The sequence below is a fragment of the Peromyscus leucopus genome, chromosome 14 (genome assembly GCF_004664715.2).
Source record: "Peromyscus leucopus breed LL Stock chromosome 14, UCI_PerLeu_2.1, whole genome shotgun sequence".
NCBI lineage: Eukaryota > Metazoa > Chordata > Mammalia > Rodentia > Cricetidae > Peromyscus > Peromyscus leucopus.
In genome coordinates this window covers 32,311,736-32,327,435 of record NC_051075.1, presented here as the reverse complement: position 1 = coordinate 32,327,435, position 15,700 = coordinate 32,311,736, and the positions used below count along the sequence as shown (strand labels likewise).

Genomic DNA, 15,700 nt, shown 5'->3' with positions numbered 1-15,700 from the left:
AGTGTACCGCTATACTGATGTACAAATTTGCAATACTGTCATGAAGCAAAAAAGGAGCAACTCAGCTACACCTTATGAGGAGGCAGCAGCCCGTGGCTGGGGGAGGTTGGCCCTCTCTATCCAGTCCGCTTGTTTTGAGTTCTTTTCCACTGGAAGTCACGTGGGTGTTAGGTTTTCTTCTAAGGGCAGTGAACTCACACTTCATACTGCTGTTATTACAGGAGATATTCACTTTGAGGGGAGTGTACAGGGATGGCGAGATTGCAACCTTTCCAGGGCCCGAGCAAATCACTTTCTTCAACGCGCCTTTTTTCTAAACACTCGTGCCTTTGGCCTGGTTTCAAACTACCATGGTTTAGGACCTCCCTTGAATTTTCAGAGGAACTAGGAGGGGGATAAGAATTTTTTCTCCAGCATTAGAAAGCAAACATCCAAGCCCTTGCTTGATATCCTTGTTGTAAATAACAGCTCTAGACCTCTCCCCCTTTTTAATGTGCAGGGACCTGAAGGATCACTTTTATCTTCAGTCAGTCACATATCAATCAATCAGTCAATAATTAAAAAATACAAGGTGAATTTTAAAAGTTCATTTGCAGTGACTAAACATACAGACACAAGAAAATCATCAGTAGCATTCCAGCACATCTCAACTCAGAGACTATATTAAGATTATAGGTAAGTTTAGGATTAACATAGGGATAGGGTTAGCACTCAGTTGGTAGAGTTTTTACCTAAATTACACAAAGCCCTGGACTCAATCCCCAGTATTGCATAAGCCAGGCATGATGATGCATGTATATAATCCCAAAATTTAGGAGGGATAGGCAGAAAGACTAGGATCATCATTCAAGATCATCCTTTGGTGTATACCAAAGTTCTGGCCTACATGAGGCCCTGCTCAAAACAACAACAACAGCCAAATAAACAAAACCAAATAACAGACAGAACAAAATAAAACCAACCAATCAAACAAGCAAACAAACAAACAAACAAAAAATCCCAACCGACCAACCAACGAATAAAACAGAAGGGCTGGAGAGATGGTTGAGCCATTAGGAAGGTATTGTTCTTTCAGGGAACCTGAGTTCAGTTCCCAGAATACATGTTAGGAGGCTCATAGCCCCAGGGCCATTCACGCCTCTGGCTTCTGTGGGCACCTGCACATATAACCTTCACCCTCCCATACACAAACTAAAAAGAAAATAAAAATTAAAAACAGAATTGCTCAAACAAGACTTTTATAACTGTATTTCCACAGATTTTTTTTTTTTCTCATGCAGTACTGTGTTGAGCCTAAATGCACACTGAATACTAATAGAAGTTCTTTTGGAACCAAATTGATAGTGACAATATCCTTAAAGAGCTATAAGTGTGTCAGTAAACAGAATGTTCCAAATTATTAGGATTTTATCACTTTTAATGTCTAAATTGCTTATAGTTATAACATTCTTTGAAGCGGACCGAACACAAATGTACATCTGTGTTGCTACTTCTTGAACTAAGGATACCACATGCCATATTTATTTCTTGATGACAAGGACTCATTACCATTACGAATGATTTTATTTTAAGTTAATAGAGTTTCCCACAGGGTCAATTGAGTTATGTAGAACGATTTGATTAATTTAGATTTTCAAGTAAGTTCAGATGACTCTTTTGTCTGTATTGTGTCTTCCTTACTCCAGGGTGTTCTTGACAGTTCCATGGTACTTTTAACAAACATTTCTGGTTCTGTAACCCCTGTTTAAGTGTAAGTCACATAAACATTCAAAATAAGTAAACTAAATTTTATAGCAAATTATAATTTAGTAGCCTTTGCCTAAGAATTTGAGCCCCATACTTCTGAAAATAGAATAAATTGAACATATTTGCTCTTTCAAAAATGTTTTAATGGTGCTCACTATATTTCATTGACTCTAGTATATTAATTATGGAGTAGACTGCTTTTCCATGTGCTACTTAAGATAAGAAAAAAATGTTGTATGTTATAAGATGAATCCTTAACCGAGAGCTGTTAAAATGTAAAAGTCTGTCTTGGGAAAGCTGAAATATAAGTGTGAGATAATGTTCTACATTACAGAGGTCTGGTGGTGATGGAAGCAGGCAATTTCTCTCTTCCTCTGGTGCTCACATTCTCATGTCAGAGGGTACATGGTATGTCAGGTGATCATCAGTGTCCTGAAGGAGAATGAAAAGAAAAGGTGGTCAAGGGAACGATTGACAAGCAGAAGGAAGAATGTTCTTTTTTATACAGAGCAGTCAAGAAGTCAGGAAATGCATCTTTGATGGGAGGATAATTGAGCAAAGACCAAACAGAAGGGGAGAAAAGAGATGTGGGAATTGGAGAAGAAAGCTCCAGCGCTTCAGGCAGCGTGCCAGTGAGTGCAGAGATTCTGAAATGGAGATATTTGATGTGTCGGAGGAGCACCCCAGTAGCCAACTTGGCTGCTGTGGAAGAGATGCATAGCAGGAAGCAACATCAGAGGTGGTGAAGCCCAAACTAAATCGGGCCCTGTTGACCTGATAAGATTGTACCCCGTGCAAGGTTTGGAGCAGAGAAGTGACAGGCTGTGCCTGTATTCTAACAGAGACCCCATGGCTGCTGCAGGGAAACGACTAGGAAAATCCAGGGGTAGAAGCGAAGACTAGTTAGGAGATTAACAATTGTTCAGAAGAGAACGGATAGAAGGTGAGACTGGAGTAGCATGGACCAGGATGGAGAGAAGTAAACAGATTTAGGATAGCTTTTGAAGGCTGATCTTACAGAATTTGTTAACAGAGTTCATAATGGAGGGTGGGAGAAGGAAGGCAGGCAAACAGGATGTCAAGGCTATTTGGCCCATGAAAGAATGAAGTTGACATTATTGAGATGAGAAAAACTGTACAATAAAGAACAGGTGAAGTTGTGAGAAAACAGACTTGATTTACTATAAAATTTAATTTACTTATTCTCAATGTTTATCTGGCTAACACTGAAACAGGGGTTACAGAGCCAAAAAAGGAGGTTGAAAGTATCATATCATTTTGTACATGTAGAATTTAGAATATTTTCCGCTTTCCATTGAAAAGTAAAATAGACATTTTAGTTGAATACACAAATGTGTTCAGGGGAGAGATACAGACCACAGATCACAGATGTAGACCACATACGGTGCCAGATAATGCAGAAAATCTATGGATTACAGATAAAAGGACTATTTATTAATGGATTATATGGGGGAACAACTCACTGATACAGGATAAGGCAAATTTAGCTGCAGAGTCCCTGGAAGGCTGAGAACCTGTCCCATGCTGCTTCACACCGCCTGACTGGATCTTCACCATCCAAGAGCGGGAGAGAGGAGGGCCTCCGCACACATACTCCCCATATCTTAAGCTAGTCAAGAAGCCACACCCTAGGGGCTGGTACCCTAAGGCCATAGGTAGAATGAATACCCACTACACTTTGCAGTCAAGACAAATGGAGACAGTGTTAACTGTTCATAAATTGAACAAAATAAAGACCAGGTATTGATTACTGATAAAGACTAAGAATGGCTGTTGGCTATGGTGGTGCATATCTTTAATTCCAGCACTCAGGAGGCAGAAGCAGGTGGATCTCTTTGAGTTTGGGGCAGCCAGGTCTACATAAGTGAATGACAGGCTAGCTAAGGCTACATAGCCTCTGTCTCAACAACAACAACAACAACAACAACTCCAAAAGACTAAGAACAGGTAGGCTGAATATGTAAGTCTAAAACATTTCCAACTACTTTGGAAGGCATAGTATGGTAATAAAACATTTGGACCTCAGGGTATGTTTATTCTCAGAAGACTCTTCTAAGAAATGAAATGGGATCAAACAAAACCATGTGCTCTTTATGGTTTGCATTGTTCTTTGAAAACTTAGGGGAGCATGAATTATTAAAGGAAAATCTTGGGAATACAAGGCCTCAAAGGATTTAGAATTTATCATTGGAAACTCCCCATGCTCTTCTAAGTGGAGATGCCTGTGTTAATGGTGCCTAGGCAGATGATAACTTGGACTTCATATGTAATGATACTTCAGTCATAATTTATTTGAGGGGAAGTTGGGGACTCTCAACAAAAACCTAAAACAGCTAAAACTATAGGGTATAGGGAGGCTCCATTATGAAATTCAAGTTGGGAATTCAAGAGGCTGCTACAGTTGTAGAGAATCTGAAGAGAGAATAATTGGTTTAGTTACCTGCCACATCCAGAAGATATAAATATGATCTATTAACAGACAGCTGCAGGTATTTGCTGTCTGAACAATCGCCAACACTGAGACCTCGAGGCAGAATGATTGCCATGTCCCTGTTCCTCAGATTCTAGTCTCTAAGTGCGTCTCTATATCACAACATCTTTTCCTTCATGTGTTTGAACAAAAGAAGACAAGTGGGGTTTGCGGGGATCATTTTCATCTCACAAATAAAGAATATGAGGTTCAAATACCAGGAGGAGGGGATAATTATGATAAAAAATATGACCATAATAGGGTGGGTATTGCTAGAACATGGAAAAAAAATCACATCTTTTTTTTTTTTTTTTTTTTGTGTGTGTGCTTGCTTTTGTGTTTGTGCCTATATGCTTTCATGCATACATATGACTGCCTGAGACTCTAAACAGATTTTCAGGCTCTTTCCCCCCTTTTATTGTGTGTAGGGCATGCCTTAAAAATAACCCTCCTGACCAATTTTGCTCTTAGAGCTTCAGGAGTCTACATGAGTGGCAAATGTTATAGGTTTTCACGTGGAATAGCCATTAAAAAGCCTTTGTGTGTGGACGATAAGGGCACTGACGGGTATTGTTGGCAAACTGTTTAGCGGCTGCTTTTGTTCTTTCTGGCAGCAGGGGTGAGTTCGAGCTGAGGCATCCCTGCTACTACTCTCTAGGTCCCTATTTGTGAAATGGTTGGCTGCTTCAGGTGAGGAAGTGGATGGCCGGGAAGCATTTTCTCTGTGCAGTGTTAAGTGCTCCTTGTGGACCGGGCTGCCAGAGGGAGATGGAAACCTGGCAAATTACTGCTCTTCTCCAGCAGCTCTTTATGTGCTTTCCTACGGAGGGAAAGCCAAAAAGGAAAAGGCAGCGGCGGCGGCGGCAGGCAGGTACCTGCACCGTCCTCCCTTTGGTGTGTGGCCAGCTGCTGGGGCTTGCTTTTGTGACCACAGTGTCCGAGTGGGCAGCAGAGTCGGTGGTTGTCTGACCGCTGCTCACTTACCAGCAGAGGTGGCAGACGGGCGAAGCACCGGACTGTTGCACCATAAAATATTTAGAGAAAGCTGTGGATCTAGTTTCCTTTTCATTACTTCTCCAGATCTATACCCTAGTAGCTTTGCCGAAAGCCCATAATCAAACCAAAGACATCCCTAGAGCCCAGTTAAGTACTTTGCACTGTTTACTTAATATTTTTAAAGATAAGAAAAAACGCTTTGGAACATCGAGCAGAACAAAAGAACAAAACCCGTATGGACCCTGAGGGCACCTTCACCTTTAAGACATCAAAGCCGCCAGGAAAACAAGACTTTCACTTTTTTAGCACTAGAAGAAGCAAGGGCTAGGTCAGGTCCAGTCTGCGAACATTCTGCTCTGCCTTCCTGCTGGTGGAGTTTGACAGTCACAGAAAACGTCCCATCATGCTTCACAACACATTTTTTTTTTTTTTTTCAAATGTCTGAACAGAGGCACACAATCAAGTGTGCTTTGCTGGGATGTGTAGGGCTTGAAATGGAAACAGTCATATTAGATTTGCCCCTGATTCAGAACAGGCTTTCCTGTTCTGATCTGGGGTTTGCTATTATATGACCTCTGTGCCAGAAACAGGTTGTGTGATGTTGGGCAAGTTACTCAAGCTTTCCAGAGCCCGAGTTTCCACATCTGAACAAGAAGAATCGATATTTACCATACCGAGCTGTTATGGGAGTTAAGACACTGTACAGACGCAGCATCTCATTCAAAGACTTGCTCATCATGAGCACTCATTGCTTGTGGAGGTCACTAGGACTAAAAAAAGGATCATTCAGTTTTATCTGAATCTCATTTTCTTTATTTGTGAAGAGACGACATCAGTATTGCATAGAGTTATAATAGTTGAATAAATATGGCATATGTGAATACTTTGTGTGTATTAAATACCACATTCAGCATGAAATACACTTGTAACAAATGGATTTTAAGAGCTGATTGAAGAGATCAGTAGAAGAGAAGCAGAGGAAGGGGTTGGAGAGATGGCTCATTGGTCAAGAGTATTCACTCCTCTGTCAGAAAACCAGAGTTTGGATCCCAGCAGCCACATTGGGCAGCTCACAAACTCCTGTGACTCCAGTTCCAAGGTATCTATTTCATGCCTTGCTTGTGACTTTTCTGGACACTGGTACACACACACACACACACACACACACACACACACACACACACAATCTTTAAAAAGCCATCTCTGGGCCTTGGAGAAATAGCTCAGCAGTTAATAGCTCTTGCTGCTCTTCCAGAGGACTCTAGTTCAGTTCCCAGTGCCACTGTTGGGTGGCATATCACTATGTGTAACTTCAGTGTCAGGGAATCCGAATCCTTCTTCCAGCCATCACAGTTACTTACACACAGGCGACACAACAACAACAACAACAAAACCAAAAATTGAAAATCAAAACATAAACCAAAAAGAAAAAATAAAATCAATAAGACAAAGCAAAAAGCACATACACAAGGAGTATGTTTTGTGTTGGCCAACTACTCCTTCGCATGGGGCCTGCCTTTGAGTGTGCTTGATAAGCCCAGTGACACTCTATTGAGTATATCTAGCCTCAGGTTCTTCTCCACTTTAGCAGTGTTAGCTCTGGGTTACATTTCATGGAGTAGACTTTAAATAAAAAAAAAAAGTGATTGGTTACTCCTAAATTTATGCTACCATTATACCAGTACATGTTGCAGGCATATCACTGTTTTAAGTTGCAAGGTTTATAGCTGGGTGACACTGATGATTAATTTTCTTCTCTGTTAGCATGCAAAGCACCTTCTGGCACCATGGATACTAGTCAATAATGTGAAGCTTCAGCTGAGCACATCTCAATTTCTTCATGATGTATGACAATAAATTGTGTCTTTAGCAATAAGAGCCCAGATTACCTGAATTTTAATTCGGGTTATGGAGAATAACTAATAGCTTTACAATAGCCTGTGATGGTTGGGGGTAGTTAATGTGACCTCTCTGGGTCCAAGGACTCAGCAAGATATACCTATTAGCATTGGAGGCGTTACTTGGTGTTATATGTTTAGTTAGGGCATTGTATCTCCCATTATACAGTGACTCCATTTAAATTCCTTTAACATATGTGTGTATTTTAGTGCGCTTTTACAGTAGTAGGTTTTCCAAATTCAATATGTAGGCAGAGTTTCTCTGTGTCTCATAGCTGCTCCCAAATTACCATGCAGAAACTTAATATTAATTATAAGTGCTTGGCCAGTATCTCAGGGCTGTTACCAGTTAACTCTTAGAACTTAAGCTAACCCCTTTATATCTATATTCTGCCATGTGACATTACCTCTCTTTCATTTTGCACTTCCTGTTTCCTTTCCGTGTCTGGGTGGCAATTCCTCTGACTCTGCCTTTCTTCTTCCCAGTGTCTTTAGTCTGGTTTTCCTGCCTAACCTCATCCTGTTCAAATATTGGTCAGTCAGCTTCCTTATTAAACCAATCACAGTGTAAAGGAATATTCTGTGTTAGTCTTAGTTATCTCTTCCCATATTCTCTTTTTTACCCTTTTCTCCCCTCTCTCTCTTCATTTAATCATGTTCTACTTCCCCCTTTATCTCTTTATAACAGTATACCAATATTCCAAGAAAGGGAAAATAGAGTATGCTACATAACTTAATCCACATGGCTGTAAATCTATGTATGCATATGTAAAAACCCCTTTTCCCCCTGAGCTATCATGGATGGGCACATATTCCTTTTATCTGCTTTGAATTTTTTTTTTTTCATTTCTTCACTCACACAAGTCTATAGGGAAATCCAGAAGAATATTAGTGCGGAAACGTAAGTTCATTTGAACTGGTGTGGAATAGCTGTCAGGATGCAGAGTGGTTCTTCAGATCTATGAAGGAATAATGGGTGAGTAACCACTATAAACTAGCCCACATCACAGGTTGGGACCCATAGAAATTGAGCTAATGCAAGTCATTATTTGAGATCATGTGTGGCATGCCCCGTGATGGTAGTTCTCACGGTGTGTTATATGATGAAGCTGCTGGTCCTCACTGATGTGATTTAAAGGCCTCAGAGCTGTGTTTGTGACCCATGTGGAGCTTTGCATACAACTTCTAATTGCTTCTTTAATTCCCTCTTAAATATGTTTGCAGTCACTATCTCTCTTCATATTTCTAAATGTGTGTGTCATGTGGATCCTTATCTATGTATGTCCACAGTAGCATTTTATTGCCACTTATGAAATCTTTGGAGCTTTTTAAAAGTACTGACTCACTGGGGGGCTTAACTGAACCAAACATGAGAACTGACGACAAATATCTGATGCTAAATTAAAATGAATATTATAAATATTAAGTAGCTTTAGTGTTCACTTAATGTCCTTAAGTTTCTGCATTTTTCAGATTTTAGAGAGCAAGGGCCTCAGTTGCCTTGTATTCTTTTCGTTTTCAAAGTCATTGGCCCTCTAACAGATAGTGTATCAGCTTGCAAAAAGAACATCTCCCCACTCTCCCTGCAGCCGTATGGCTACAACGTTGCCCGGCACTGCTCTTGTGAGAGTGTGTTTCTTTTATTTGTGAATCCAAGCTGGTTTTTCATCTCACTTTGGCCAGTGGAATAAAACTTCTTTCTTATTCATCTTCAACATTATGTTCCCCATGTTCCCTGTGTTTCCAAGGAAGCCAGAGACATCAATTGTAGGACCTTGCAGTATTCTCTAAGGCAGTAAGTGGTTCTTGAACACGTTGGGAGGGTTGGAAGACCCTTTCACCTGAGTCACATATCAAATATCCTGCATATTAGATATCTACATTATGATTCATAACATTAGCAAAATTACAGTTACGAAGTGGCAAGAAAAATAATTTTGTGGTTGGGGGTCACCACAACATGAGTGACTGTGTTAAAGGGTTGCAGCATTGGTAAGGTTGAGAACCACTACCCTAAGGTAAGGATGAAGGAAAAACCCTTATACACTGGAGAACAGAGCCAGGAGAATACAGAAAGGGTGTGGGGCACAGGTGGCCTATCTTTATTTTTTTTTTCTGTGTTTTGCCAGGAACAAGTGTCAGTGGGAGCTCTCAAGGTATATTAGTTTGAGAAAGTATAAACTTGACAAAATGATCAAGTGTTGAATATAAATTAAAAGCTGTTTTGTGAATTGCAAGACCCTTTCTCCCCTTTCTCTTCACAAGTTGTAGATTTTTTTTTAAACCCTGACACCTGAGACTGGGTGTTTCTGTCTCCCAATTCCCACATCGTTTCTTTTCAGTTTTCTTTTTTGAGGTCTTAGGATAATACCATGCAGGGCGGTGAGAATGCAGATGCTCTCTAAGCCTCCAGAGGCTGAGCCGACTGTGGAGTGATTTAGGGGCAACCAGACAATGCTTCATTACCCAGGAAACTGACCCTTCTCCGATCTGCTGTAAATGAGATCTGAAAACTTTCTCCATCCTATTATCTTGTCAATCCCTAGCATCACTCTCTAACAAGAGAGTTGAAATGCATTATAGCTTTGGCCAGGACAAAAAGTAGTCAGGACTTAGTGGACTGTGACTTGGGTTCAAATCCAAATGGGTAATATTTAGCTCATATTATGATTTTTTCATGCAGATCACAATGTTTACATCTTGCAATGACGTCCACATTTCTCTGTGTCAGCGATTCTCATATGGAAAGCACTAGAGAACTGCAAGATGGATCTAAAGGGGTCCTTCTAGATGTCCACCGTCCACCTCTGAACACTGACCCTTTCCAGAATAGAAATTGAAAATTTTTCCTATGAAAATTTCCCTTATGTTATTACTTGCATCCACCGATTTACCACTTTCCTGCAAAGCTTGTGCTAAAAATAACTCTGGCTTCTCTTATTTATGAACTTTATTCATGTATCCACAGAGGATTTCTACCACCCCCTCCCCCTTGGCGTAAGTAGAGATGGCTATACGGAATTGTTCTATATAGAAAGAAAAAGATTGCAGTGCACTTTCCTAGAGTCATCTGGTTAGACTGAGTTGCAAAGAAATCACACTGAATACAGTTGGCATGTTTTGTTGGACTATTCATGTGATGGGAGAGAGACACAAAGACAGCTCTAGTTTGCTTTCTTTGCTTGTCTCTCAGGTCTGTCCCATGGCTTTCTGCAATGCTCTGGTGCCTGAATCTTTCCTGCTCTACCAACTTCTTGGGCTTTAGTTCATAAGTTTAGTTAGTAAGGGGTCCATTGCAGCCTCACTACCCGGCAGTCTTAGTGTTCAGTTAGTCTTCTGATGTTTCTGCATTTTTCAGATTCCAGAGAGCAGGGATCTTATTTTCTTATTTCCCTTGTATTCTTTTCACTTTCACAGTCATTGGCCATCCAATAGACAGTATGGCAGCTTACAAAAAGAACAATTTCCCTGCCCTCCCTCAAGCCACATAACTTCAATGTTACATCCCTTTGCTCTTGTGAGAGGGTGTGTGTTTCTTTTAATCTGTGAGTTCAAGCTCGTCTGTGGTCAGTGGAATAAAACGGGAATGAAGGGTGCTGCTATGTGCTGGGTTCTCTAGAAGCTCTGGGTAGTTTCCTCATCACTCTTAGAAACCTGACATACGCTGGGGAGGGGCTTCTGGAGGTTGACATCAGCAATCAGAGGTCCCTGATGAGTCATTCTAGATTAGCCATCTCTTAGCCACCTGGCAGGTGACTGCAAATGTGTGAATGGACTAAACCAAGATGAGTCAGCCCTGACCCAAATCTGCCAGAGAATCCACCAGTCCAGCACAAATTACCACACTGTGTAGTCATAAGCTCAATAGCCACTGTTCTGGAGCAACATGTTTTAAGTGACCGACTACTATTACGGCTTAATCAGCCATTGTAGATATTATTCTGAGATTACAGTACAAAACATGACTGCCTGACTTTTTCTCAGCAGTTGTAAGTAAGGCAGTTTTATGTAGAAATGGATGTAGGTATTACTTTATTCATGAAAATACTTAATGAATAGAATGTTCTAGGTGCCATCTTAGACTGTGGAAATCAAAGGAGACAACACATGTACATCGCCCCTGATATCAGGCAGCTAATTGTATTGAGTAAGTGGAATTTTTTACTTATAAAAGAGACAGACATTAATTACATAATCACCCAGAAGAAATCACAAACTGAGATTCCTAAGCAAGGGTATACATTTTTATAAGGGCAACAACAAAGAGCTAGACTGGATCTCAAAGAGGTCTTACTGGGTACTGTTTGAGCCAAGATAAAAATATGTATGAGTAGGAGGGCTAGTGAATGCAAAGAAAATCATGCAGAAAGGAGCTCATGGCCAAAAATCTCCAGCCTCTGAAGAAATGAATGTTGATTTGTTGTGCTGCATAGCCTCAAGTTTAGTTATATCAGTCCAGGCACACAACACGACTCCACAGAACAGACTAGGTGAACAGGCACAAGGGATGGGAGGAAGCCATGTCAGAAGTTATTTGGAGAAATTTGAATTGAGCTATTTTAATGGACTGTACAAGTGCCGTTTCCTATGATGCAACTAAAAGATGGAAAACTGTTATTAATAATCTTAAGATCTGCAAAATATAATGTTGTGAGTTATGACTAAGGACATTTTATTTTATTTTATTTTTTTCATTAGGAGAGAATTTTATTTAAAGGTGTCATCTTAAACTGCAAGGATGTCTGCTAAACATCACAATCAAACATGCCAAAGGAGAAGCCATGTTGTCACAATATCCACTCCCCCCCCCCCCGACACCTCAGCCCACCCTTGCTGACCTTCTATAAGCCCCCTTTTTTCCTTTTTTCTTTCTTTTCATTAAACAAGAGAAAGTAGACAGATACATGTTGGTAAATGCTAACTGTCTGTATTCACATAGAGATACAGTGTAATCTCTGAGCCCAATATACAGAGAAAGGAAAAAAGCTAGAAGTCTATGCACTACTGCACAGGGGCCTGGCACGCCCAGCCTCCAGCAAAGCCAAGGGGGCCAAAGGGTTTTTCTTCTTTCCCACAGAGCACAGTGGTGGTGTTGAATCCACAGTTTGAGACAACAAAGGATAAAAATGAATTTATAACAGAATAGTGGAGATTCTTTTCCTGTTGTATTTTGTTCAAGGTATTTCCCCCCAAATAGGTTGAGAACCATGGTGTTGAGAAGAGACCTCAAAAACAGGGCTACTGAGCACAAGAGGGGCTGGGGGGGGGAGGGAAATGACTGCAACCTGCTCCCAGGGACTGGAGAAAATTAAGAAATAAAAAGAAAATAAAAAAGGGGCTGGAATCCATCAGTCTTCTGTGCTAGTCATCCTTGCCTTCATCCTCCTCCCCTTCCTCCCCTTCATCATCTTCGTCTTCTTCACCTTCATCTTCATCTCCTTCCTCATCAATATCTTCCAAGCCTTCCTCTTCTTCTTCTTCATCATCATCATCATCATCATCATCATCATCATCATCATCATCATCTTCTGCCTCTCCTTCTTCTTCATCCATATCAGGAACCAAATAGTACCGCAAGGGGTTTGACCAAACGCCGTCTCTGACGACCTCTCCTAACTCATCTGCACCTGCATCAGAACGGTCGGTCAGTGAACCAGGTGAAGAAGCCCTCCGGCTCTTCATGCTGCCTCTTCCTGCTGGCCTTATTCTGCGTTTGGCTTGAGCGTTTTGTCATATGCTTTCCAGACTTCCATTTGATTTCAGTCAGTGGGCTTTGAAGATGGGTCAACACTCTCATTCAGATGAAATTCTTTGGAGAGAACTTTATTTTCAAAGTTAGGATTTTCATCAAAATAAAAATCTATTCTGTAACCTGATTTAATGCCTTCAAATTCTGTCACTTCAACTCTGGTCAAGTAATGCAGAGCCTCTCTTCATCTTCCCCACCAAGCAGTACAGACACTTGTGGATGGTTGACAAATGTTGTTACCCCAAAACTTGGGATTTTGGCGATCAGTTCTAACCTCTTCTGAAAAAATGGTTGGCGGAGTTTGTTATATTTTTGTTCTACTTTCAAAATTTCCTCACTGGCTTGATCATTGAGTCTGTCTATTTCATTTTGTACTTCGTCAATGTGTTCAATTGCTTCTTCAATTGCTCCTCTCTCTTCGGGAGAGGCCGACTTGTCCTCCAGCTTCGGGGCAAGAGCCGATTTGGGTTTCTTGGACTGAGGCAGGAGTGCAGATTGCCGTTTCGGGGCCATGGTGCAAGGGAAGAGGCCAGGAGCCAGAGGCCAGCGGCCCGATGTCCACAGCAGGAAGGAACTCGCAGGAACTGCTAAAGACATTTTATTTTCTTTAATCTTATTATTTTTTTTTTTTAGCAACTTCTTGGACTCTATGGTCTAACACAACAGCTGACCTACTTGTACATCAAAATCATTTTAAAAAATGAGAAATTTCTCATGTTCCAGACTGATCTAGAGAATCTGACCCAGTAAATGCATTTTTTGATCTACAGAAATCCATATATTTAATTGCCATATATGATGCCTTGGGTTCACAGTGGTTAATTTGCATTGTGAATTAATTGAATATAAAATAGATGTAGGATGTCTTTATTGAGAAATCCCAGGGAAGTTTTGATTAATAGATTCTTTGCAGTTTCCTACTTAGCCGTGTCTCTAGTCTTGAACGTCCCCTTTTAGATAACTCCACTAAATATTTATTGAGAACTTATTATGCAAGGCATCCATTACTCTTTGAATCAGGCATGGTCAAAGAAACTGAGACTCAGTGAGGACAGATGCCATATGAGTTGGCAAAGGTAGCAGGTGAACTGAACTGGGCTCAACTCCGATCAGTGAGACTGTTCCTGAGACGACATTGTATAGCAGCCAAGTTCTGGATGCACTGGTGTGCACGTGATGTCTTTTCTGGATATACCGTGTGCATGGTGTCTTTTCTAGACACACTGTGTATAGTTTTCCCTCACTTCACACTGCTCATACAGTTTGGAAGCTGCTAATTCTTTCCTTTTATTTAAGTCTTAACTCTAAGGACCTATTTCTTAAGGTATCCAACTGCCCCAGACCACAATGATGCTTCAGTATTTCTCCCTTGGATTCTTGGGAGCTAATGTGCATATCATAAATTAATGGCCCCTGGGAGCATAAGGATCTCTTTGGTGACACTGCGCATTTTTTTGAATTTCAAAGTCTTGATAGCTCTTTTGTACCAAGTTGCTGTGGAAATGAGTAATGAGTAATAAGTGCTGTAAGAAGAGAAATATATGAAAGTAGAATGTGGAATATCTGATGAACTTTCAATTTTATTTACTTTTATCTTTGTGTATATAAAAAAACTACATAAGCTGCATGGAACCAAAAATATGAAGATCTGAAATTAGAACATATTTAGGGATTTTTTTTTTTAAACATCTCTCACATTTCCTTCTTATCTTTGTGTGCTTAAGATGTAAACAGCGAGACTTGGGAAAGTCCTTTCTTGGCTTAAGGACAGTGTCAACACAGATCAAGGATCTATTGTATTTCAAGGAAAATGAACAAAAAAATGCCCTATGGTTAAGGAGAAGTGGCTCCTGGTTTTGTTTGTTTGTTTGTTTTGTATTATTAAGGATCAGCAATTTGCGACCTCTGATTCTTTGCTGCCTGTGCCCAGGTGCTGAGACTTTATTGAAAATTATTTAGCTAGCTGCAGATTTTAGTTTTAAACTGCTATTGATTTTATCACATTTTCCAGTTGGCACATTTTGACATGAACCATGGTTTGGTATTTTGAATTCTTGATGCATTTTATTAAATCTTTAAATCAATTACTACTAATATGATGAGAAATTCATAGTTTTCAACCACAGGCATTCTACCCAGGACTTCAACTTGACAGCATATGAGATTGGAAAATAGATGAATTGAACTGAACCCAGGTTTTCTGACTCTTAAATCAGGTTTCTTTCCAGGGAACTGCTCTACTTAATAGATAGTAATTTACTTTGATCCTCACAAGTTAAGTGAATTGGAGATCATAACATGAACACTTTGCTTCAAATTCGCATGCTTATGTAACAAGGAAATTTGAGCCAAGAAAGAGGGTTTATATGGTTAGGCTATGGCTGTATATAAGAGGGACATAAGATCTGGCAAGGGTTGGGAGGATTGGAGTTGTTTCACCTTTAACCCAAATTTGTATATTGGTCCATGCCCACATTCATTCTCTTTTCCTATTAAATTGTATATTTCTTTCTCTGCTCTTCCCTTTCCATTTTAGCTTCTCTCTTTATTTCGTTTTTTTGTGGTGGTATTTTGTTTGTATGTTAATAAATCAAGTTTGCCTGGAGATCAGAGGTCATAGTCAGCCATAAACAAAAGTCAGGAGGTGGTAGACCATGCCCTTAATCCAATCACATGGCAGGCAGAGTCTCTGTACATTCAAGGACACAGCCAAGTGTAGTGACACACGCCTTTAATTCCAGTACCAACCATAGAGACCTGGAGGTCTGTACAGACAGGCAGTGACGAGGAAGTGTGTGGTGGCTGGGCTAAGACCCAATG

General features: G+C 40.4%; 1 pseudogene; it reads right to left on the bottom strand.

Moving 5' to 3' along the window:
• Nucleotides 1-12,467: 12,467 nt before the first annotated feature.
• On the bottom strand, nt 12,468-13,399 carry LOC114684744 (annotated as a pseudogene).
• Between the last annotated feature and the right edge of the window lie 2,301 nt (nt 13,400-15,700).